Source organism: Pan paniscus, chromosome 14, assembly GCF_029289425.2.
Source record: "Pan paniscus chromosome 14, NHGRI_mPanPan1-v2.0_pri, whole genome shotgun sequence".
NCBI classification, from domain to species: Eukaryota; Metazoa; Chordata; class Mammalia; order Primates; family Hominidae; genus Pan; species Pan paniscus.
Window position 1 is genome coordinate 90,766,821 of NC_073263.2, and position 23,775 is coordinate 90,790,595.

Here is a 23,775-nt window from a genome sequence, read left to right on the forward strand (position 1 = left end):
ATTTCATCCAACCCAGAATATTGTAGAAGACAGAATTCATATTTTTTTAATCAAAATGAAAATAAATTAGGATATTTTGAGTTTCTATCATTCAGGTGAATATTTGTAACTTCAGTTATTCCAGTTCAGAGTGCACATATGTGCTTTCTACCTCCCTCCCTAGATATTTTAATGTGAATACATGATCTGAGAATTGTGTAAGGTTTTTAAGTTTTTATAATTTCCATCCCTTCATCTTGCATCTGCCTAATAATAGTCTCTTGATCACTCAGTAAAAACAATTTAAGTTGCTCAGATTCAGAATGTATTTCTTCTCTCCTACATTTTTTTTCAGCTCCACTGATTTGTTGGCTTACAAATTTATCACTGTTTCAATTCCTTCCACACTATTCTTCAAATTCAATGCTACATTTAAGAATTTTCCTGTGGTGGAGGCAGCATTCTTAATGGGGCAAATGCAGTGCTTCCATTGTTTTGAGGACAAATTGCACTGTATTTACAGAACCTCTAGGTTCTTTTCACAGAGAAAAGCCAGAAATTGATTATATTTATTATACCTGGTATTCTATCCTGTGTTTTCTTGTTGTTTTTTCTCATCTGTAGTATCTTATCAATTTCAGTCAAATTACCAAGCTAGAGATTTTGCCTGAAGTTTTCGTCTGGGTGGTAAAAATGGCAGATAGAACTGAAAAAGGTGTTATCTAGAACTTTCCATGATACATTGATGCAGGAGCCACAGAGATTGTGCCCATAGTTGAGTCTTTCAAGTAATCCAGAAGGGATTACTTGGGCCATTGAGTCTTTCAAGTAATCCAGAAGAATGTCCAGCTAAACTCCTCTTGGAGGTTTGCAAGGGCTGTCACAAATTCCACTAAGCCATGACCAAATGGGGTGGGCTACAGAAAGCAAGGCCTCCATCTCTAGAGCTCAAGGCTGAGTGAAAATGGTACCTCCCCGGAAACCTCAAAGACTGACTGGCTGTAGGTTTCACTGGTCCTACCAAAGTCTCATTTAGGCCTCTGCCTCTTAGCTCCAGAAGCAGCTTGCATGTCGATCACATATCAGCCCACCTAAAGTTAAGTGTGATGACTTTCTTCAAGAAAGTAGCCAGAGGTCCAAGAAAGTAATCATTTCTTTACAATATAGACATCTAAGTACACTAACTTTATCTGGTAATGGGACAAACTGATTGCCTGGAGTAAATGGCTCAGAGACTTTGGCCTGAGGTTGTGCAGAAGCCTCTGAGTTATGTTCAGCCCGGGACTGGTGAAACCCCAACACGCCCCTGAGGATGGGTTTCTGCAAAAACGGTGCACACACAGTCCACACCATGATTGAGGATTACCCTGGAAGTAGCCTCTATAATCTTTTGAAAATCATGCACACACACACACACACACACACACACACACAAGCACACACACACACTACTCACACACACACACTAACACGATACAACTAAAACATGTAAACCTGAAAATAAATTCAGCCACAATCTTCAGAGGAAGAAGTTTGCCACCTTTGCTTTTATCCTTGACCCACTTTAGTCTATTGCCAAAAGTAAACCAGATTAATTGCATTAAAACATGTCATGTTACTCTTCCAAGCCCATGATATTTAGTGTGGCCATTGGTCCAGCAACACGTTCTGGAGACAGATTTATGCCTACTGAATCAGAAATTCTGGAGAGAGAGCTCTGCAATATTTTTGACTGTCCTCTCAGGTAATTTTAATGCAACTAAATGTTAACAGCCATTGCTCTCCACAAAATATTGCATTGGGTCCTCATAAAGTAAACACCCTTACAATTCTCTAGAACTTAATGATATTTTTTCTTCTCATACTTTTTCTCTGCTTGTTAACCTCTCTAGATGCACTGCTTTCTTGGCTGTTTGTTCCTTAAATAAACCACTTTCCATAACATGTCCTTACACTGTACTTTTTCTTTCCATTGCCTAATGTTTTCCCCAGAGATCCACATTCTTCAATAGGCCACCTCCTGACTTCAATGCCACCCTTCCAGTGAGTCTCTTTTTACCTCAGGCCTAAAATTTACACCTTCCCACTGAGCATCTCTATCTTCATTCCTTGTTGAAGATTCTCCTTAATACTCATCACTACTTACCATGCTCTATTTTCATTTAATTTTCCTAGTAATTGTCTACTCCCTAGAATAGATCCTGAGGTCTGAAATCCTTGAAAACAGATTTGTATTTGTTGTTTTTCATTGTTTGGCTCATTTTTGAGGTCCAAGAATATCTAGTAATGGCATGGCAATGCATGACAAATTGGTGTGTCATGACTGAAGATAACATTTTTCATAGATTAAAAATATATTCTAAAAATTAATATATCAGATATTTATTTTATAGTACAATCGGATGTTCTGTCTTTCAAAATATATTTGCTGTATCTATAGTTTACATTTTAAAAATGCACACTTGCTCTTAAATGTAGGTTTTCTACTTGGGAGTTTAGAATGGATATTACATAATTGTGTTTTATACATCACCGAAATATTGCATATGAAATTCCTTATAGTTATAACAAATTTATGTGTTTTAGTTTTCATTTTCCCTGTTATATTTTCATTTTTTCATCGTACAGTGAAAAATCAATACTTTATGAATTTTTTTCTCATTTATTTCAGAAATTCTTAAGGAATATTGGAATTATAACATATTTTCTCATTTTATGTATTTAAAAGTATGTAGAACATGTCCCATATTAGAGAAAAACGTATTATTTCAGTGGACAAAGTGGACAATTATGTCAGCTAAGATGTTATTCACAAAGAGAGTAAATTCTTTCAACTTTTTTATAAAAATTATTTTTGTTCAAAGGTTAGTTTTTACCCCTTAAGTTTATAAACTATCTTTTATATGTGACTTACTCTGAAATTGCTTTAACATTGTATATTAGAAACTACAAAGCATGTTAATGGCTACTCCCTAAAGAATTATTTTTAGGACTCTACCTAATTTTACTAGTCCTGAAATAGAACAGTCTCTTTGGACAAGTAAAAACCACATGAACTTGGACTGAGAAATTTGAATTTTAATGAATTCACTGCCCATGCCTTTAACGAAGTCATTTAATCTCACTGGGCAGCTGATTCCTCATCTACAAACTTAACGTTTTGGTTTCTAGACTTCAGTAGTTTGTTCTAATTTTATCTTCTTAAAAATTGCTACTTGTTTTAGACTTAAATTTGCCTTTTTCCCCCCAAATAGATTTCTGTGCAAAGTATAGATTTCAAGCTTCCTCATTTCATTCTTTTGGCACCTGAAATGTTTATTACCAGGGATTATGAACAAAAGAGCTTCCCGAAGAGTTTATGTTGGCTTTTTTTATTGGTCATCCTGTACACTAAATATGTATCTATCACATTAGGCTTATTAATTTTTTTTTAATTCTCAGTATTTATCCATTTTCAGAAAGTTTATTCTGACCAGATAGGGAAATGTATGTTAATATATTTTCTGTTTTAACAGTTTGGATTCAAATGGTTTTGTAGTTCAAACTTTGCAGTTCATTATGGGACCTCTATTAGGTTCAGTAACGATAGCATACTTGCTGTATTTCTTCTAGGTTTTTTGTTCTTTTTCTCCAGTTATATGAAATAAATTTTGCAGCAAAACTCGCTTTTGCTAATTACTTTTTTTCAAGGATCATCTTTTTTCTTTTATTATTATTCTTGGAAAAAGTTGAGGGAAGGATGAATAAAGAGGTGGATGGTCAGTTTCATCCATGAAAATAATATTATATCTGCAGACGCTAAATAACGTAAAAACAACAGTGGCACAAGAACAGATAGTCATATGAAATCACATTGCTCCAAACTTTTTAGGAGACACAAATATTTTTATAGAAAATCTGGAGGATGAGAAAAAATATTTTATTTGTTTGCTTGTTAAGAAAATGCTTTGTGTGACATACAATTTTAACTATAAGTGATTTTCTTTATGGGAAATGCTAAATGAAAAGGATAGGTGTTTTATGTAGTTCTGAAGCCCTGAGGTTTCAGTTATATAAACAAGGATTGAACAAAAGAATATATTAAAAACATATAAATTTTATTTATTTATCAGAATTATATGGTGCCTTTTCTTTTGCCACGTCAATAAATATATTGCTTACTTCCAGCATTAAGGCCAACTTTCCTTTGGAGGGACCATAGAATTTCTCCAAGTGCTGCTATTAGTTACTATTGCTAGTTCCTTTTTGATCACCTCTGTAGATATTATCTGTCTGCAGTTCTTTACTTATCAAAGTAAGCCTTGCCATTTTATCAACTGTAGGTATGTCTGAGGGATAAAAGAAAAAAAAAACTCAGAATATACAATATAATACTTTCGTTCCTCATCTTTTGAATTTATTCAGAACTGTTTCACCTGTAATAGCAACTGTCATAATGGTTCCCATGTGACTAATTATTTTCCTATTGCAAAAATATTAATTTTCATAAAAATTCTATTTAACAAATGAAAATTCTTACCAAAAAAACCCATATCTAAATGGTCTGATTTTGAAACATATTTTTCAACAATGTACTTATATTTGTGAACTGCCTATTTTTTTACTGCTTAAATAATTATGTGCTAAACTTTTTCTTAAATAATTATGTGGTAAACTTCATGTATTTATGACTCAAACTTTCTGACAAGATTTTTTAATCATCAACAAAGAAATGGCAGATGAAATAGCTACTTTAAACATATACATACAATTTTTAATACAATCAATAGTGGTGGTAATGAATAAGCTAACTTCTTAATCCCAAAAGTGTTTATTTTAACATTTAGTCTGTATTTTGTGTTTACTTAGAATTAATTTTTAAAATGCAATCGATTTCTTTTTCTAAGAATAAGCCTTCTTATCCTACCTATAGGTACAATTACAAGACCTAAACTAATCCATTATGGTTCTTCTCAAGAGTGCTGTAGGTGGTGACTATTGAGGAATAGACAGAGATTGAGGATAACATGAAGGAGAAAAGTAATGAAAGTGACATAAACTAAACTGAGTACCTAGAGGCACTCACAGACCACTAAATGAGGATAATTATCAATTTATGAGAGATAATGACTAATAAATGAGGGGTATGATTAACTTAATGTACCTGAATTATCAAAGATTTAAAGAGAAAAAAGGAGACTACAAGAAGGACATTTTAGTTTTGGTGATCAAAGAAGTTCATGGGAGGAAGTGATGTAGACCAATAAGGAGATAAATGAAAGATGGGAATGTGAGTAAAGATTGGGCTGCTGGGGAAAGAATTCCAGAAAGAGAAAGGAGAAAGCACATTTTTTCCTAAGTTGGGAAGGATTCTGATTATGCATGACATTGACTTTTTTTTTTTAAGCATGGAAGGGTGCATAGTCTCTTTTTAAATCTTTCATTCCTTTCTTGTGCTTTTCTTTCTGTTCTTTTTTTAATATTGTTATTTCTTTTACTCTTTAACAAACATTTGAGGGTTTATTTTTCTGAGCACATACTTAACTATGTAACATGAGTTTTATTGTATAGTACCTTTTTTTACTGTTCTCATCTATAAAATGGAGATAAAAATAGCACACATTGGGCAGGGCGCGATCGCTCACATCTGTAATCCCAACACTTTAGGAGGTTGAGGCAGGTGGATCACCTAAGATCAGGAGTTCAAGACCAGCCTGGCCAACATGGTGAAACTCCTTCTCTACTCAAAATCCAAAAAAAATAGTCGGGCATGGTGGTGGGCGCCTGTAATCCCAGCTACTCAGTACTGAGATAGGAGAATTGCATGAACCCGGGAGGCGGAGGTTGCAGTGAGCTGAGTTCATGACATTGCACTCTAGTCTGGGTAACAGAGTGAGATTCCATCTCAAAAAAAAAAATAAATAAATAGCACACTTTTTCTAGGGTTGTTGTGAGGATTGAATGAGTTAATGAATATAAAGGGCTAAAAAGACAGACAGCATTTGATATGGTTTGGCTGTGTCCCCACCCAAATCTCACCTTGAATTGTAGCTCCCATAAACCCCACATGGGAGGTACCAGGTAGGAGGTAACTGAATCATGGGGGTGGGTTATTACTGTGCTGCTCTTGTGATAGCAAATAAGTCTCATGAGATCTGGTCCTTTTATAAAGAGCAGTTCCGCTGCACATGCTTTCTTTGCCTGCTGCCATGTAAGATGTGTCTTTGCCTGTCCTTTGCCTTTTGCCATGATTGTGAGGCCTCTTCAGCTATGCAGAATTCTGAGTCTATTAAACCTCTTTTTCTTTATAATTTACCCAGTCTTGTGTATTTCTTCGTAGCAGTATGAAAATTGACTAATACAGCAATATCAAAATTGTTCACTGTATGTTAGCTACTTCCCCTTTCCTCTTTCTCTTCATTATTCTTAATAATATCCATGTTTCATTATGCATTATTTGTGCACTATTTTTCATTATTTGGTTTCACTTAGTGCACATTGACAGATCATGTTCTTATATTTACATTTTGTAATTTTTGAAATCTAGATAGTATTTTTACTCCACTATAACATCCATTTAAAAATTAGAACACGTGTATTTCTTTATACTGGCACTTCACTCACACTATACTATTTCTTTTGTCACCTCCAACTACACTATCCATTTTAGCTTTATTCGTATTCATAAAAATTATATTCAGTTCCATAACAGAAGCCATTTAGCATTATCCCTATAGTTAAATATTTTTTATTGCCATGTAAGCAATTATCCCAAAGCTTCATGGTGTAAACTTGCAAACATTTGCTACTTGTCCATTTCTGTGGACCAAGATTCCAAATGTTGCTTAGCTGAGTGCCTCTAGTTCCTGATCTTTCATAAGCTACAGGCCGGAATGCAGTTGTTGACAGGATTCCACACCTGATGGTAGGCAGAAGCCCTGAGTTTCTCACGGACTCAGAGCCTCCCCACTTACGCATCTCCTTACTGCAGCTCACATAATGACAGCTGGCTTATTTCAGAGCAAGCAGGGGAGAAACAGGACACAAGAAGAAAGACATGGTCTTTTTGCAGTCTATACTTGAAATTGACTTCTGCCATACTCTTTTCATGAAAAGGAAACATCTAAATGTAGCCCACATTCAAAGGGAAGGAATTACTCAAGGGTGTTAAGTACCAGAAGGCAGGGACCATTAGGAGGCCTCTTACCAGCTGCCTATCCTATTGCAAGTGGGTACAGCACTCAGCGCTTGATCTGTTGTCACCACAGAAACAGCAAGTGTGCATTATTTATTTTGACTTTTCTTATATTTGTTCCAAGTTTTCACCATCAAATAGGTCTTCCTATTTTGAAACTTGAGATATGAATTTTATATTTTAGGATTTGTGCTTTATTGTTACATTTTGCCTCACCTCCTGACCAAAAAAAAAAAAAAAAAAAATCCTAGGTAGGGTAATTCTGGAATCTTTGCATAGTCTGAAGATATCATACCATTCTTTTATGAATCTTCATGCTGAGAAAAATTCTATCTCAAGTTAACCTTATGTTTTCATTTTATATGGTTTTCTTTATAGACATAGGCCATCTGTATGCTAAAGAAATGAAGTAGGGCAATGATCTAGGTCAGATAGAAATTTCAAGTTACTTAGAATATCTTATAACAGTTTCTTTACAAGTCAGTTTTGACTTTTACCCTGAGGGTATATTAATGATAGTAAACATGGACTGAGTAATTATTAAGAGGCAGATATTGAGCTCAGTAACTAATCGACATTATTTTAATTGCCATGAAAATTCTATATGAGAGATACTTTTTTCCTCCAATTCTACAATTGATAAAAAAGGACCAAGAATGTATTATACAGAATTATTTAAACTAGACATGCTAGAGCATCCAAAATATTTTAGAAATATGATGTGACCCATTTACTCTCTATTTGATAACAACTCTAGAGGTGTCTATAGCAGTACAATCAAACATATTGAGAAACATATGAATAAAAATATTAGCATGTCTGTATGAAACATTTGGATATGCATAGGTAACAGAGTTAATAAAATTTTAAATTTCCTTTTAAAGGACACCAAGTAAGTTTGTACCAAACCTTTACAATCTTTGATATGTTAAAGCTACTGAATTTTGGAATTGCAGAGAGGGGGATGTTAGCATGTGAATTTAGAGACCTGTGTGCAAAGGCTAGCAGCTGGCCAGTGGTTTCCCGGAGATTTTAAGCCAAGTAGCCTAACTTCAAGATCTACATTTTTAAGTGTTCCATATCAGTGGTTTGGACAAGTCTGGTGACACTCAATTTGGAGGTTTTTCTTCCACTTAGAATTCCTCTCACCTGGAATCAAATACTGCTTCTGAGACTTACTAAGTGTTTGTGACTTTGAGCAATTTGCTAACTCTTTTCGATAACCCCGGGTGATGAAATGTGGTACTTGCTACTGTGGCCACCCCAGATATCCTTCAATACTAATTGTGCTACTTTAAGACATTGTTTAACCAAGTCCCCAAAGCTCTTATCTCAGGAGTCAAGTGGTCTGAATCCTAAGACAACACTTAAAACTGATGATTCATTACTGCCAACTTCATTGCTAATTTCCTTGCTAAAATAAAAGCATTCATAATGACTTCCACTACACATGGATTCAACTCACTTACCTTTTAAAAGACTGATATGGTTTTGTTGTGTCCCCACCCAAATCTTATCTTGAATGTAGTTCTCATACTTCCCACGTCATGGGAGGGACCTGGTGGGAGATAATTGAATCATAGGGCGAGGGCGATTGCCCTCATGCTATTCTCATGATAGTAAGTTCTCACGAGATCCGATGATTTTATAAGGGGTTTTCCCTTTCATTCAGTTCTCATTTTTCTCTTTCCTGCTGCCCTGTGAAGAAGAACATGCTTGCTTCCCCTTCTGCCATAATTGTAAGTTTCCTGAGGCTTCCTCAGCCATGCTGAACTGTGAGTCAATTAGACCTCTTTCCTTTATAAATTACCCAGTCTCTGGTGTGTTTTTATTAGCAGTGTGAGAACAGACTAATACAAAGACGGTCATGAGATAGTCCCAGTTTCTGAGAACAGTTTTAATAACAGAAAACTGAGTAGTAAATTTAAGAAGTATTATTAAGATGTGTGTAATTAAATATGGTTGCAGAAACAAGTTCTAAGCAAGTCCTACACTTAAAATACTAATTTCATGCAGTAATGCTTATATTCATTTTTTCTCTCTTGCTTTTTAAATTTAATATTTAAAATATAAGAATAATTTGAGCACTATGCCACAAGGAATGTTTAATGTCACATTTGATGTATGTAGTATTATGAATTCATTATGTTTGTTGATAAAGGTCAGGGAAACTATGTGACTTTGCTCATCCCTTCCACTTTCACTGAGTACATCACTCTTCTGAAACCGGTGTGTAACTTTTCTATTCATAGTTCTGTAGTTTTACTTCACACATACAAGTGTATTACAGCATTATTTGTAAAATTTTGTAAACAACCTAAATGTTTATCAATATGGGAATGGATATCTAAATTTAAAAATTATGCATATAATTATTAATAAGTATTTTTAAAATATATCTGATTGTATTGTTTACCCTTTAAAATTCATGAGTAACAATATAGGAAAAAGGATTGCCAGGTTTGCTGATAATGTTATCTGCCTTATCAAATTTGATTAGAATTTTTTTAAAGCCAAGGAGTTTCCTGTAATTTATTCAGAAAGCATTCTTCACAATGACCATTAACTAAAACTGCAAAACTTATGTTGCTAACAGAAGAAGTGCAATTGGAAAACACTGACTGTAATCCAACTATGCCATAGGGTAACAATATTTAATTTGATTTGCCTTCTCCAGCAACGTAAATTATGCTGACACGGAAATATGGGAGCAGTTTTATCAACTAGATTTATATTTGGCTTAGCAGAGCTGGAAGTCATGTAATGATGTCCATCCAGATGACTCGAGGGTTAAAGTTTAAGTATATCTGGTTAAATAATTTGATCTACTGCTAAATGTTATCCATAGATTTTACAGTTTTCTGGTTTGGGTTGTGAGATTTCAGAGAAGTATAGATGTAAAATAAAAATAAAACATTTTCAATACTTTTTTTATTTACTTGTGCTTTTCCTAATTAATTGAGGAAGAAAATTTGTAGGACTCGTGCTATCAAATTTTAATTAAAAAGGAAAAAGAACAAATTAGTATTCATGAGCCTAGAGAAATCCTTAATATTTTTAATCAGTGAATGCCTATACCACAGAGAAAATCATGCTGATATACATAGAAACATACTAATTGCAGATTTCAAATAAATGTTCTTTAAATCTTCATGAATAAAAAAAGTATGTTGTGTTTTCAGAATCAGCTATTATTTTTAACAACATCCAGTAACAGGTAAAATTATAATACCATATTATTAGGTTGTATTTATATAAAGAAAATGTCTCTTTACTTCCAGTTTCCCAGGTTGCTACACATTTTCATTCATCATCTACTAAGAGGACCTTTACTGGGTTGCTAATTATTTGGGTTGCCCTTATTGTGGCTAAGATTGGGCACTAGACCTAGGTGGTCCGAATCTAAAATGCAGCCAGATTTTTGTCTAAGCAATTGCAGTTTTTATTGCTTGATTGAATCTAATTCTTGCTTTCTTCTTTCTTTCATGATGTAATCTAGAAGCATTGAAGGAATTTGCTAGTTGGAAGTGGAACAAGAAAAATGGCTTGAAAAATGTTAAACTGGAGCACTTAGTTAAAATATTCCAGTTTGTTGTCATACAGTTTTGCTTTCCATTGGCATACGTTTAAACGTGTATAGAGTGGGCTGTATAATTTTATATGGGTTCTGTTCTCATATCCTTATAATATTTCTTCTCAGCCAGCATAACAGATTAATTCCTTTTGTAACTAAAACCACTTATCAAGTAGCCTCTGTTTTCACTGCTTAAAAAAATGGGTTTTAAGGAATACATTCATAAACAGGGAAAAAATTCAAACCATGTGTAGGTCAGAAAGTAACCATCCTTCTACTTTCCAAGTCCATGAGTTCAGCTGTCTTAATTTAGATTCCACAAATAAGTGAGATCATGCAATGTTCGTTTTTCTGTGCCTGGCTTATTTCACTTAACTTAATGATTCCAGTTCTTGCCATGTTGTTTCACATGACTGGATCTCACTCATTTTATGACCAAATAGTACTCCACTGTGTATATGTACCATATTTTATCCATTCATCTGTTGAGGAACAATTAGGTTGCCTCCAAATCTTAGTTATTATAAACAGTGCTGCAGCAAACATAGGAGTGCAGGTATTTCTTTGAGATTCTGATTCCCTTTCTTTTGGGTATATACCTAGCAGTGGGATTGCTGGATCATATGGTACCTCTATTTTTAGTTTTTTGTTTATTATTTATTTTTAGTTTATTTTAGTTTTTTGAAGAGTCTCCAAAAGTGTTCTCCATAGTAGTTGTATTAACTTACATTTCCACCAACAGTGTAGTGGGATTCACTTTTCTCCACATCTTCACCAGCCTTTGTTATTACCCACCTTTTGAATATAAGCCATTTTAACTGGGGTGAGATGATATATCATTGTATTTTTGATTTGCATTTCTCTAATGATCTGTGATATTGATCACCTTTTCATATATCTGTTTGCCATTTGTATGTCTTCTTTTCAGAGATGTCTATTGAAATCTTTTGCCAATTTTTGACCAGATTATCAGATTTTTTCCTACAGAGTTGTTTGAGCTCCTTATATAATCTGGTGATAAATTCATTGTTGAATCGGTATTTTGCGTATTTTCTTCCATTTTATGTGTTGTCTCTTCACTTTGTTGATTGTATCCTTTACTGTGAAGAAGTCTTTTAACTTGATGTGATCCCATTTGTCCATTTTTGCTTCGGTTGCCTGTGACTGTGGTGTATTGCTCAAGAAATCTTTGCCCAGAACAATTTTCTGGAAAGTTTACCCAATGTTTTCCTCCAGTAGTTTCATAGTTTGAGGTCTTAGGTTTAAGTATTTAATGCATTTTAATTTCATTTTATATATGATGAGAGATAGAGATCTAGTTTCATTTATTTTGCATATGGATAACCAGTTTACCCAGCACATTTATTGAAGAGACTGTCTTTTCCCCACTGTATATTCTTGGCACCTTTATCAAAAACGAGTTCACTGTGTGGTGTGTGGATGAGTTTCCAGGTTCTGTATTCTCTTCCATTGGTCTATGTGTCTGTTGATATGCCACTACCATGCTATTTCGGTTATTATAGCTCTGTAGTAGAATTCGAGGTCAGGTAATGTGATTCCTCTAGTTTGGTCCTTTTTGCTTAGGATACCTTTGGCTGTTCTGGGTCTTTTGTGGTTCCATGTAAATTTTAAGATTTTTTTTCTATTTCTGTGAAGAATGTCATTAGTATTTTGATAAGGATTGCATTGAATCTGTAGATTGCTTTGGGTAGTAGGGACATTTTAACAATATTGATTCTTTCAATCTATAAACATGGAATAACTTTTTTATTTTTGTGTGTCCTTTTCAATTTATTTCTTTAGTCTTTTATAGCTTTCATTATAGAGATCTTTCATTTCTTTGCTTGATTCCTAAGTATTTAATTTTATGTGTGGCTATTATAAATAGGATTACTTTCATATTTCTTTTTCACATTGTTCATTGTTGGCATACAAAAATGCTACAGATTCTCATATGTTGATTTTGTATCTTGCAAATTTATTTATTTTTTATTTATTTTTATTTTTATTTTTTTGAGACAGAGTTTGGCTCTGTCACCCACGCTAGAGCGCAGTGGTGCAATCTTGGCTCACTGCAAGCTCCGCCTCCTGGGTTCATGCCATTCTCCTGCCTCAGCCTCCCTAGTAGCTGGGACTACAGGTGCCCACCACCACACCCGGCTAATTTTTTGTATTTTTAGTAGAGACGGGGCTTCACCGTGTTAGCCAGGATGGTCTCGATCTCCTGACCTCATGATCCACCCTCCTGGGCCTCCCAAAGTGCTGGGATTACAGGCGTGAGTCACTGTGCCTGGCCCCTGGCAAATTTATTTAATTGTTTATCTGTTCCAATAGTTTTCTTGTGGAGTCTTCCAAATATAAGATTACATCATCTGCAAACAAGGATAATTTGACTTAATTATTTCCTATTTGGATGCCTTTCATATGCTTCTCTTGTCTGATTGCTATAGCTAGGACTTCCAGTTCTATGTTGAACAACAGTGGGAATAGTGGGCATCCTTATCATGTTCCAGATCTTAGAGAAAAGGCTCTCCATTTTTCCCCATTCAGTATGATATTAGCTGTGGGTATGTTGTATATGGCTTTTATTATGTTGAGGTATGCTCCTTTTATATATTGTTTTTGAATGGATTTTATCATAAACAATGTTGAATTGTATCAAATGCTTTTTTGGCATCAATTGAAATGATCAGCCAGCCATGGTGGCTAACGCCTGTAATCCTAGCACTTTGGGAGGCCGAGCCCAGCAGATCACGAGGCCAGGAGATCAAGACCAACCTGGCTAACACAGTGAAACCCTGTCTCTACTAAAAATACAAAAAACTAGCTGGGCGTGGTTGGGGGGTGCCTGTAGTCCCAGCTACGGGGGAGGCTGAGGCAGGAGAATGGTGTGAACCTGGGAGGCGGAGCTTGCAGTGAGCCGAAATTGCACCACTGCACTCCAGCCTGGGCGACAGAGTGAGACTCTGCCTCAAAAAATAAATAAATAAATAAATAAGTAAATAAATAAATAAATAAATAAAATAAAGAAAAGAAATGATCATATGGTTTTTGTACTTCATTCTGTTGCTATGATGTAGCACATTTATTTTCATATGTCAAACAATCTCTGCATCCCAGTGGTAAATCCCACTTGGTCAGGGTAAATAACCTTTCCAATGTATTGTTGAATTCAGTTTGCTAGTATTTTTTTATTTTGAGATATCTTTGGTTTTGGTATCAGAGTAATACTGGCCTCATAGAATGAGTTTGGAAGTATTCCATCCTCCTCTGTGGTTCGGAGTGGTTTGAGTAGAATTGGTACTAGTTTTTCTTTAAATGTTTGGTAGAATTCAGCAATGAAGCCATCAAGTCCCAGGGTTTTTTTGTTTTGTTTTGTTTGTTTTTTTACTGGGAGACTTTTCTTACTGATTTTCTCTTTTTTGCTTTTATTTCCTACTTGAAAGTATATATGTGCTTATCTTTATTCCCAATCTCATAATCTTTTGCCTTTAATTTTAATGCTTTTTCTACCTTCTTCACGTGGATTCTGAGATTGTTGAATTTTAAGATTCCTTTTTTTAAATGCATATATTTAAAGTTATAAGTTTCCTTTCAAGTAGAAATTTATTTGCACCCCCATAAGTTTAATGTGTTATATTTTATTAATATTAATTTCAAGCTGTTTCTAATTTTTACTGTAGTTTTTTGCAGCCACTTAATATAATTTGGTTGTTTCGTTTCTAAATATTTGTGCTTTTTTCTGTTATTATTTTTATTGTATTAATTTGTAACTTATCAAGCACTTTTTGTATAAATTCTTTTTTATTATTAATTTATAAATTTTATTTTTAGAGAACTTTTAGGTTGACAGTAAAATTTAATGAAAAATACAGAGTTCCCATGAACCCCACACTAAAAAAATTCACAGCCTCTTCCACTATGGACAAACCTCAACCAGAGTAGTACACTTGTAAAAATTATGAACCTACATTGACACATCATTATCAACTAAGTCCATAGTTTACATTAGGGTTGTACCACAGTTTAATTATTCATTCACCTGTTGAAAGACATCTTGGTTGCTGAGGCAAATGTCCATGTGGAGGCTTCTGTGTAGACATAAGCTTTCAGTTCATTTGGCTAAATATTAAGGATCATGATTTCTGGATAATATGGTTAGAATATGTTTAGTTGTGGGAATGTACCACTTGGCATTTCCACAAGCAATCAATGAAAGTTTCTGTCATTCCACATCTTCAGTAGCATTTGACACTATCTCTGTTTCGGGTTATGGCAATTCTAATACATGCATAGTGGTATCTTATTGCTGTTTTAATTTCCAATTTCCTAATAATATATGACATTAAGTTTTTTTATAAAGTTACCTGCAATCTGTGTATCTTTTTTAATGGAGTGTCTGTTGAGCTCTTTTGTTTATTTTTAATCAAGTTGTTCATTTGCTTTTTGTTTTATTTTTTCTGGTTTTACTGAGATATAAAACTAAAAATTGTGTGTGTGTATATATATGTATATAATGTATCATGTGATGTTTTGATGTATAAAAACATTATGAAATGATTACCATAATCAGGCTACTTAACATATTCATCATCTCAGTAGTTATATTTTTTTGCATTGTGGGGGAGAAAGAGAACATTAACAACCTACTGCATTAGTGAGTTTCAAATTACAATACAGTATTATTAACTCTATTTCCCATGCAATACATTAGATTCTCAGAACATATTCATCCTGCTTAAATAAAACTTTTTATCCTTCATCCAGAATCTCCCTATTTCCCCCACTCTCTAGCTCTGGCAACCATTATTCTGAATTCAAATTTTTAAAATAACATATGATCTACTGTTTTTTACTTTTTGACATAAACTTTAGAATAATGTTAGATATTACGTTTTATAAATATCATTTAGTTGGGGCTTGCTGAGTGTTGTTTAAATGTATACTCACGGATTTTTCTTTTGTGTGCTTGTTCTGTTGTTTACTGAGATAGTTGCATTAAGAACACCAACTACTTTTGATATATTTCTGTCTATTCTTCAAGCTATTTTGCAGTTTTTCCTTTAAAAATCCTTAAACTATTTCATTGAGCATATACAAAATTAGGGTTGTTTTAGCTTCTTGATGTTTAACTTTTTAGCATTATTAGATTGTTATCTCTAGAAATGCTTCTTCCTTTGAAGTATACTCCTCTAGCATTAATGTAGCTATATTGCTTCCTTTTTGTTGATGTTCTCACATTACGCATGTTTTTATCCTTTGCTGTCAACCATTTTATTTATATTTATTATGGTTTTCTGTTATGCCAGCATATGGTTAGAATTTTGTTTCTCGGCTAGTTTGACAATGTTTGCTTTTAATTGCAGAATATATCCCATTTACATTTTATGAAATGAAGGGATTTCGTATTTAAATGTACCACTTTATCATTTCATGTTTTTGTACTATTCTCTATTCTTTTATAAGTATGTTATTTTTATGGAATACTACACATTATAAAACAAATACATTTTTTCTTTTCTTCCTCTCTGTTAACTTGTTAATTGAAACTACTTTTACTTATATTCAATGGTTATTGCACACATTGCAATATTTGTTCTTGATTAGTAAAATGAAATCAGTATATGTCTAATTATTTCCAAAAAATGCAAAGACCTCACAATTTTTGCCTACATTTATGTCCCCTCTTAGCTTTCCCACTCTTTTTCTTGCGCTTTATATTTCTGCATATATTTTAAACCTCAAAAGATATTGCTATTATTGTTCTCAGTAGTCGATGTTATCTTAGATTTATTCACGTATTTGCCATCTGTATTCCTTTTCATTCCTTTCTGCATTACAGTTTCTATCTGGACTAATTTTATTTCTGCTTAAATAATATACTTTACAATTTCCAAGGGCAGAGCTCTGCTGGTGAATGTTTTACTCTGTTTTTGTTTTTGCCAAAAATATATTTGTTTACCTTCATTTTTGGAGAATATTTTCTGTACAAAATATTCTTGCTTGGCAGTTATTTTCTCTCAGCACTTTCAAGCAATGTTTTTATTTTTTTCTTATCTCCACTATTTCTATTTGAAAATTAGCTGCCATTCTTATTATTGCCTCTTTAAGGAAAATGTGTTTTCTTCTTCTTGCTTTTAAGATTTCTTTTTTTCCTTTTTTAGCAAAGTAACATAGGTGCGTTTTTATTTTGTATTTCTCCTGCCTCTATGTGTGTGTGTGTGTGTGTGTGTGTGTGTGTGTGTATGTGTGTGTGTGGTGTTTTGTTTCATATTGTTTTAGATCTCCTTGAAGTTGTAGATTCACATTAGGTTTTCATAAGTTTTAGAAAATTGTCCAGTTTTATTTTTTCAAGTATTGTTTCTGACTCAAGTTTTCTCCCTTCCCTTGGGAGCTTCATTAGATCTTATCATCATGAATTGTATGTCTTTTGAATACTATTGTGTATTTAAAATCTATTTCGGATGCGTCAGTTCAGACAGTTTATCTTGCTCTAACTTTCAGTGTATTTGCTCTTTTTAATGCTGTGACTACACTATTTTTAAACCAATCTTTTAAATTCATATGTTATTGAATTATTCAGTTCTAAACCTCCCATCTAATTGATTTTTGTTTTTCTTTGCTGAAATTCCATTTTTGTCAATATTCTTTAATATTTAAATCACAGTAATTTTAAACTTCGTCTCCAGTAACTCTAATATCTTTATTGGTTGTGGGTATGAATTACTATCTTATGCATTTCTTTCGGTTTTTGTTCATTTGGACCTCTTTCTAACCACTATTTGTTTTTGAATTAAATTCTCTAAACGTATATATGGAAAATTATATAGTGTGTGCAGGGTATTATTTTTCTCTGCAGAAGATCTACCTATTTTCACCACCTTGCACAGAACAAGAAATACATACCTGGTTTGTGCTTACATCTAGAGTTTAACCTTTTCAAGTCTCCCAAGTGAAAACCTAGGGTATGTACAAAGGTCCTTCCTCTTGTGCTGAGGGGTTCCTAAGCTCTGTATTTGTCTCTCCTGAGTGGTGAGACTGTTGAATCTATGCTTCGCTTTGTAGTTTCTGAGCAGCTGTTTTTATGCTTTCTTTATCTGAGTCATCACCTGTACTGGAACAGTGTAAAAGTTGAATAATGTCTTACAGCAATACTGTACTCACACTGTGTGGGTCATTTCTCTATGGTTTTCCTTTCTCTTAGGATATTGCCCTCATTCTTGGTTGTTCAGAAGTCATACATTTTAGTGACTGTTTTCTCAGCCAAGGGAATGCTGCAAGTCCTGAATTGCTACTCTCAGTTTGCCCCTATGTCTCGCACCTAGAAATGAATCAAGGCTCAAAAAGAAAAAGCAGCAGTAAATGCAGGGCTCACCTCAATGCATGACCCTGTCCTATAGGATTGTGGCTCTGGAGTTCTGGCAGCCTTTGTTGTTTTATAAATGCCTTCAGTGATTTTTAAATATTTTATTCATCTTTTGTAGTTCTGTTCATCTGGCATCTGTCTCATGCCAGGTACACCCTGCTGAAATGGATTTTTGTTGTCAACATCAGCTTTTCCATTTTAATCATTTATACATGTTTTATATATGAATGTGTTTGTGTGAATATATATGTACATTATTGTGCATAAATTATATATAAAGTATATACATTTCTATTCATGTATCGTATGTATATTATATATTCATGTATAATACATTATTTATATATTATACATGAATGACAGATGATACAAAATATATATTATATTATGTATAATTTACATGAATTTTTAGTACATAGTTCCTATTTTAAATTATAACATAGAATAATCAAATTTTAGATGTAAATATGGACTAAGGGCTCTTTCCAATCAATTTCAAGTACATTTCTATTCCATATATCTATTAATTTAATAAAAATCTAGGTGGTTATTGCTGTTGTTTTTGTTTAATAGCACTATACTCAAATTTATATTTATATTAAAAAAAAATTTGCATGCATTATTAAAATAGTAACTGAATGTAAAGTACAATTATAATAACGAAGATTTTCTACTTTGACAAAATGAACTTTCAAAAATTTGACTTTGATTTAATAAATTCCATTAAAAATTCAAAACATTTATTAGCATTTATTCTTACTGATTTTCATTCTGAATTCTCTGATAATATTGATGTAAAACTAGTCATTTGTGGAAGGTTTCTGATAATAAAGCCAATACATAATTATTGCTTCACTTTGCATGTATGTGCCAAATATTTGCAAAAGTGAGAAATATTAATATGGAAGTATAATTGTGAGATTTAGATAAAACTATTTCTAACTACATATAGAATAGATAACCATTATATTTCTGTGACAGGGTTCACAGAAATAGAAATGTACTTTCTATAATTGTACCTTGTGAAAGCATCACTTTTGGGCACATTTTCTTTAAATACATTTTTTACTTTTGAAGTAAATGATGGCATTTCTTAATTAGTCTGGTGTTATTTGGTTTTCATCTTGTCAGAATTATTGGTACAACCCCTAACATGAATAACTTTCTCAAAGATTTTGTTTCTAGTTACAAATTCATGAAAAATGTCCAAAGTAAATTAAAGTCAGTAGTTAAATGTTATGTTAAATTGTATTATTTCCTTTAGTTAAACTCTGTGGGCTTTTTGCTGATAAATGTGATTATTGTCTAAAAAGATACAAAGAAATAATAAATTATATAAATAGATTTAGGTTTACATTATGCAATAAAATACTAATCCACTCTTTTAAACCTTTGCATATACTTTATGTACTCCACATAATGCTGTTCCACTAAGATTTCCTGCACAAATTTGCTTTCCCCTAGCCTATAATCTTCCTGCATTTTCAGTGACCTCACTGACTGGAAACTGGGCACCTCGTTCCTTCTCACAAGGTAAGGAACAGTCTTATCAAAGTAATTATAAACTTTGTTTCTGAAAAATTGAATATATGTATTAGTTGTGGGAATGAATTGCTATCTTACTCATTTCTTCTGGGTTTTTTCGTTTTGATCCTCTTTCTTGCCATGCCTTGTTTTTTATAAAATTAAAACCAGATTCCTGACAGAGAAAGCAGCATCCTACTTCTATGACCCCTGGCAACAACCCGGAGTAGCTAGCTTTCCCTGCAGACTCATGTTTTATCAATAAGCACCCTGCAGTCTACACATGCAAATGAGATGTTAGCTATGATAGCTTCTGGGGAAGATGTTAGCTTCTTGGGGAGGTCGATAAAAGAAAGACAGGTTTGATCTCCTTTGCTTCAGATTTAGTGATGCATTATTGTGGTAAATCTTTTCGTTTCACATGCATCCACTAATACATGACACTTCATCAGAGACTCAAAGTCCAATTGGGAGGTATAGCAAATCCTCCAGCTTGTGTTAATGAAAATATAAATAAAACATTTTTAAAATAAAAGCATTTAATATATATTAAACTAGAGGTAAAAGGGACTTTGAGTATAAGCCAGGATCCTCCCAGGCAAGTCATGATGTGTGACTTGTTCATGATAAATAAGTAAAATGTGATTATTTGAGAAATATTAAACATCATTGTTCCAGATCGAGGTGAAAACATAGACTATCTAGTTATCAGCATTAGCATACAATATAAACAATAGGCATTTTAAACAATGGATTATTTCAAAATATCAATTTGGCAGCTATATGGAATCCTCCACATTGCTTATTGAAAATATTAGTAAAAGTCTTATAGGGAAATATATTTACATCAACCAATGCATCAAAATCAATGTGATATTTTTATTTCAAAAGATATTATAAATAATATATGTGTTTCACTCTGCCCTATAGCAAAAAACTGCTAGCAATGTAAAAAGGGATACTTTGCAAAGAGTTTAATGAGTGAAATAGATACACAGGAACAAGCAAAGTGTAGTGAAACCACAATAAATAGTGCAATGCCTTCTGGTTGGTAAAAATAGCTGTCTTTACAGTGCAGGCCAAAAGGGGACAAGGGTTGAAGAAGAGATGGGAATCCAGAAAAAGAGCTGCATGGGGAGGCAGCCAGCCAGGAGCTGTTTATTTTGGTCCAGGGACACATCCAGGACATGAAAAAAATGATGGCTAACATTTACCTTGACCTCACTCTATTCCCTCCTACTGATCTCCCTCTGGGGTTGCCTATTGGCAGCTATTACCTGGAAGACAGAGAGCAACAATCCAGCCAGCATCCTGGGGACAAGGAGAGGGATGAACAAGGATAAGGAATAGCTCTGAAGAGAAAAACAAAAGATAACCAGCACGATGTTGTTTCTTTCTTTTACATCACGAAAATATATAATTGAATTTACTTTGATTTCTGTCTCTGCTGCCAGAAAAATCTAATTTAAATTATATTTTTCTTTTATTAATTTATATCAAGTACTGTTTTTGAAAAGCATTCTCAATTCATTTAAAGAATTAGGATAGAAATACTGATCTAAGAAAATGAATAATTGAAGATTAATATTTTAACTTTTTAACATTATCTTGTAGACATTTCTCTTAATCATTATCCTTGTGGTATGTACAGTGACTAAGAAAACAAAGAGCATTTCTTGACATTCAGAAGGTGACCCAGCACTCACTGTAGGCCATGTTGTTCTCTTATGTAACAATTCCACAAAATTTCAACCTCAGACCAATCCTAAATCCATGATAAAATGAGACAAAGCAAGGCTACTTCATGAGTTTGTCTAAGCAGAACAAAATCTAGGTTGCTCCTCAGCCCACAAAATAACAGTATTTCCATTCTTTTGCTAAACTAGTGACAGCTACTTCTTTTTTAACCAATCATAAAATTGCCCCTGCTTTCCTTTCACGTCAACCAGCGTATTAAAATCAATGTGAAATTCTTATTTTGAAATACATAAAATATATTCAAACTAGCAGAAAACTTTGCTTCCTTGGACCTTCTGCCAAATCACCCAAACGAAGTCCAAATCCTATAAAAGATTATTTATTTTTTAACCATCTTATTGTGATACCCAACAATTCTCTATAGTAAGCAGTCATACTCACTTCAAAGAGTAATAAATCCATTTTTTTAAACTACAGCTGTGTTCTTGGTGGTCTTTGGCTAAAGTGCATTAATAATAGCTACTCCTGTAGAGAAACTCCTCTGCACCATAAGCATTACTTGTATTCCAGCCTGCCTTTCTTAAAATGATACAAGATGATATGAGAAAGCTGTCAATATAGCTTTTATAAGATCTGTTATATCTTGAGCTGCTAAAATTGGGACATTTTTTAAGTAAATAAATCATAATCATGTAGCAAATACTTCAAAGGGACAATTGCTAAAGTCTTTTTAATAACTACAATTGTAGGTTAATTATCAAAATCCCCTGATGATATTCATTGCTTGCAGGTATGGTTCACTTCAGTGGAAAATGGTGTTAATTGTAGAACAAGAAGATGACAAGCAATTAGATGTCTTCCTGAAGGAATTTTAAAAGCCTAATCTTTATATTAAAATAGATTAAAGAAAAAAAATATTTGGGGAGATAATGAGAATTGCATTTCAAATGGTTAATCCAGTGCATTGCCGAAAATGGCTTTTAGAATTCATATATTAAAACACATATGAGTTGGAAAAAATATATATTTTTTAAATCTCTGGAAGCCTGAAACATTTTTAGATCTCTGTTTTATGATTGATACATTAAGAGACTTCATAGGTTTTACTGTAAAAATTAAAATGTTATTTTATTAGGAAATTCTTGCAAGGTTCTGTATATTTTGAACTAAAGTGCTTTTTCACAAACAGATACAGGCAATATGTTCCAAAGCTTGTACCTGTGATGTAGACCCATTCATTATTTACTGTATGCGACTGAAGCAAATTATTTAATCTTTTAAAAATCTCAGTTTCTTTATCCTACAATAAGGATTAGATTTGTTAATTCACAGATAATTCTTATATCAAGGAGGTGGTGCTGATGCTATTGTTATTAGGCCTGATGCTCTGGGTTTTATTAACGGTAGGGGTAGCCACCAAATCAGCATATTTACAATTGTTTTCTTTTCTGGGCACTTTTTAAAAATAAGGACTCAGAATAATGTGCTTCAATTCTTCCCTAAACATTTTTTCCCTCTAAAAATTTATGGTAAGATTTAGAACCTGCCAGAAAACAGAGATATAGAAACTATTTATTACCTAAAAATATTAAATAAAATTTACTAGGAGAAGCCACAGAATTGGAATCCTCAGAGTTTAGGCCACTCCTTTCACACTTAATTCAGTCAGCCCTTTAATTGCCCCATTCTTTGTCTGGAGATCAATTCACTTTGTGTTTTATTTTCCCTCAGAAATTCCATCATTGTGGAGCTAATTATATCTGTGTTGATGCTAATCATTAATTAGCTTATTTCTATATATTTTTTCTTATTATAGTGTCATAATACACCATGAGGTGGTTGGGTCCCATTTCCAGAACAACCAGAGTGACGTCTGAGCAATGCTCTCTGAACAAGATCTTCATGTCTGCTCCCAAAGAGGGTTGCTACATTCTTAGCTTCCCTCAATTTAATTCTTTTATGATAAAAAGAAGGTAATGTATAAACATGATAAAAAAAGATAACATGATTAACCTGTCTTGTCATTTCACTCTCCTTTAACAATGCTGTGCTGACATGTCAATTTTCCTGCATTTAATAACACGATTTCATTTTTGGCTCTCCTCACTAAAGTTGGTGCTTTCCTCTTAACATATACAACAGATTTCAGGTTTGAGCAATTCCTGTCACTTACTAATCATATATTTGATACAAAAATCATAAGTTTTTGAGTTCTTATTTTGGATCAGCCACTTTTCCATTCTATTTCATTTAAGGCTTATACAAACATTTTGTATTAGACTTTATTGTCTCCATTTTATAGATGAGGGAACAAAGGTCAAGTAAATCAAATAATGTGCCCAAAATTATACAATATTTAAGAAGCTCATAAGAGTTTGAAATTAGGTGTGTCTGTGGCTAAATTAAATGTATCATCTATTTATTATCCTATACTTCCTCATTGAGAACATTTAAAAATAT

General features: G+C 33.2%; 1 long non-coding RNA gene across 1 annotated transcript in view; it reads left to right on the forward strand.

Annotated features, from left to right (window-relative positions):
• LOC106635447 (uncharacterized) overlaps window positions 1-23,775 on the forward strand; it is a 116,081-nt gene that overhangs the window by 85,228 nt on the left and 7,078 nt on the right. The window contains exons 3-4 of the long non-coding RNA XR_010109637.1: window positions 19,558-19,626; window positions 23,132-23,288. This is a non-coding gene — a long non-coding RNA (uncharacterized LOC106635447). The remainder of the gene's footprint in view (window positions 1-19,557; window positions 19,627-23,131; window positions 23,289-23,775) is intronic.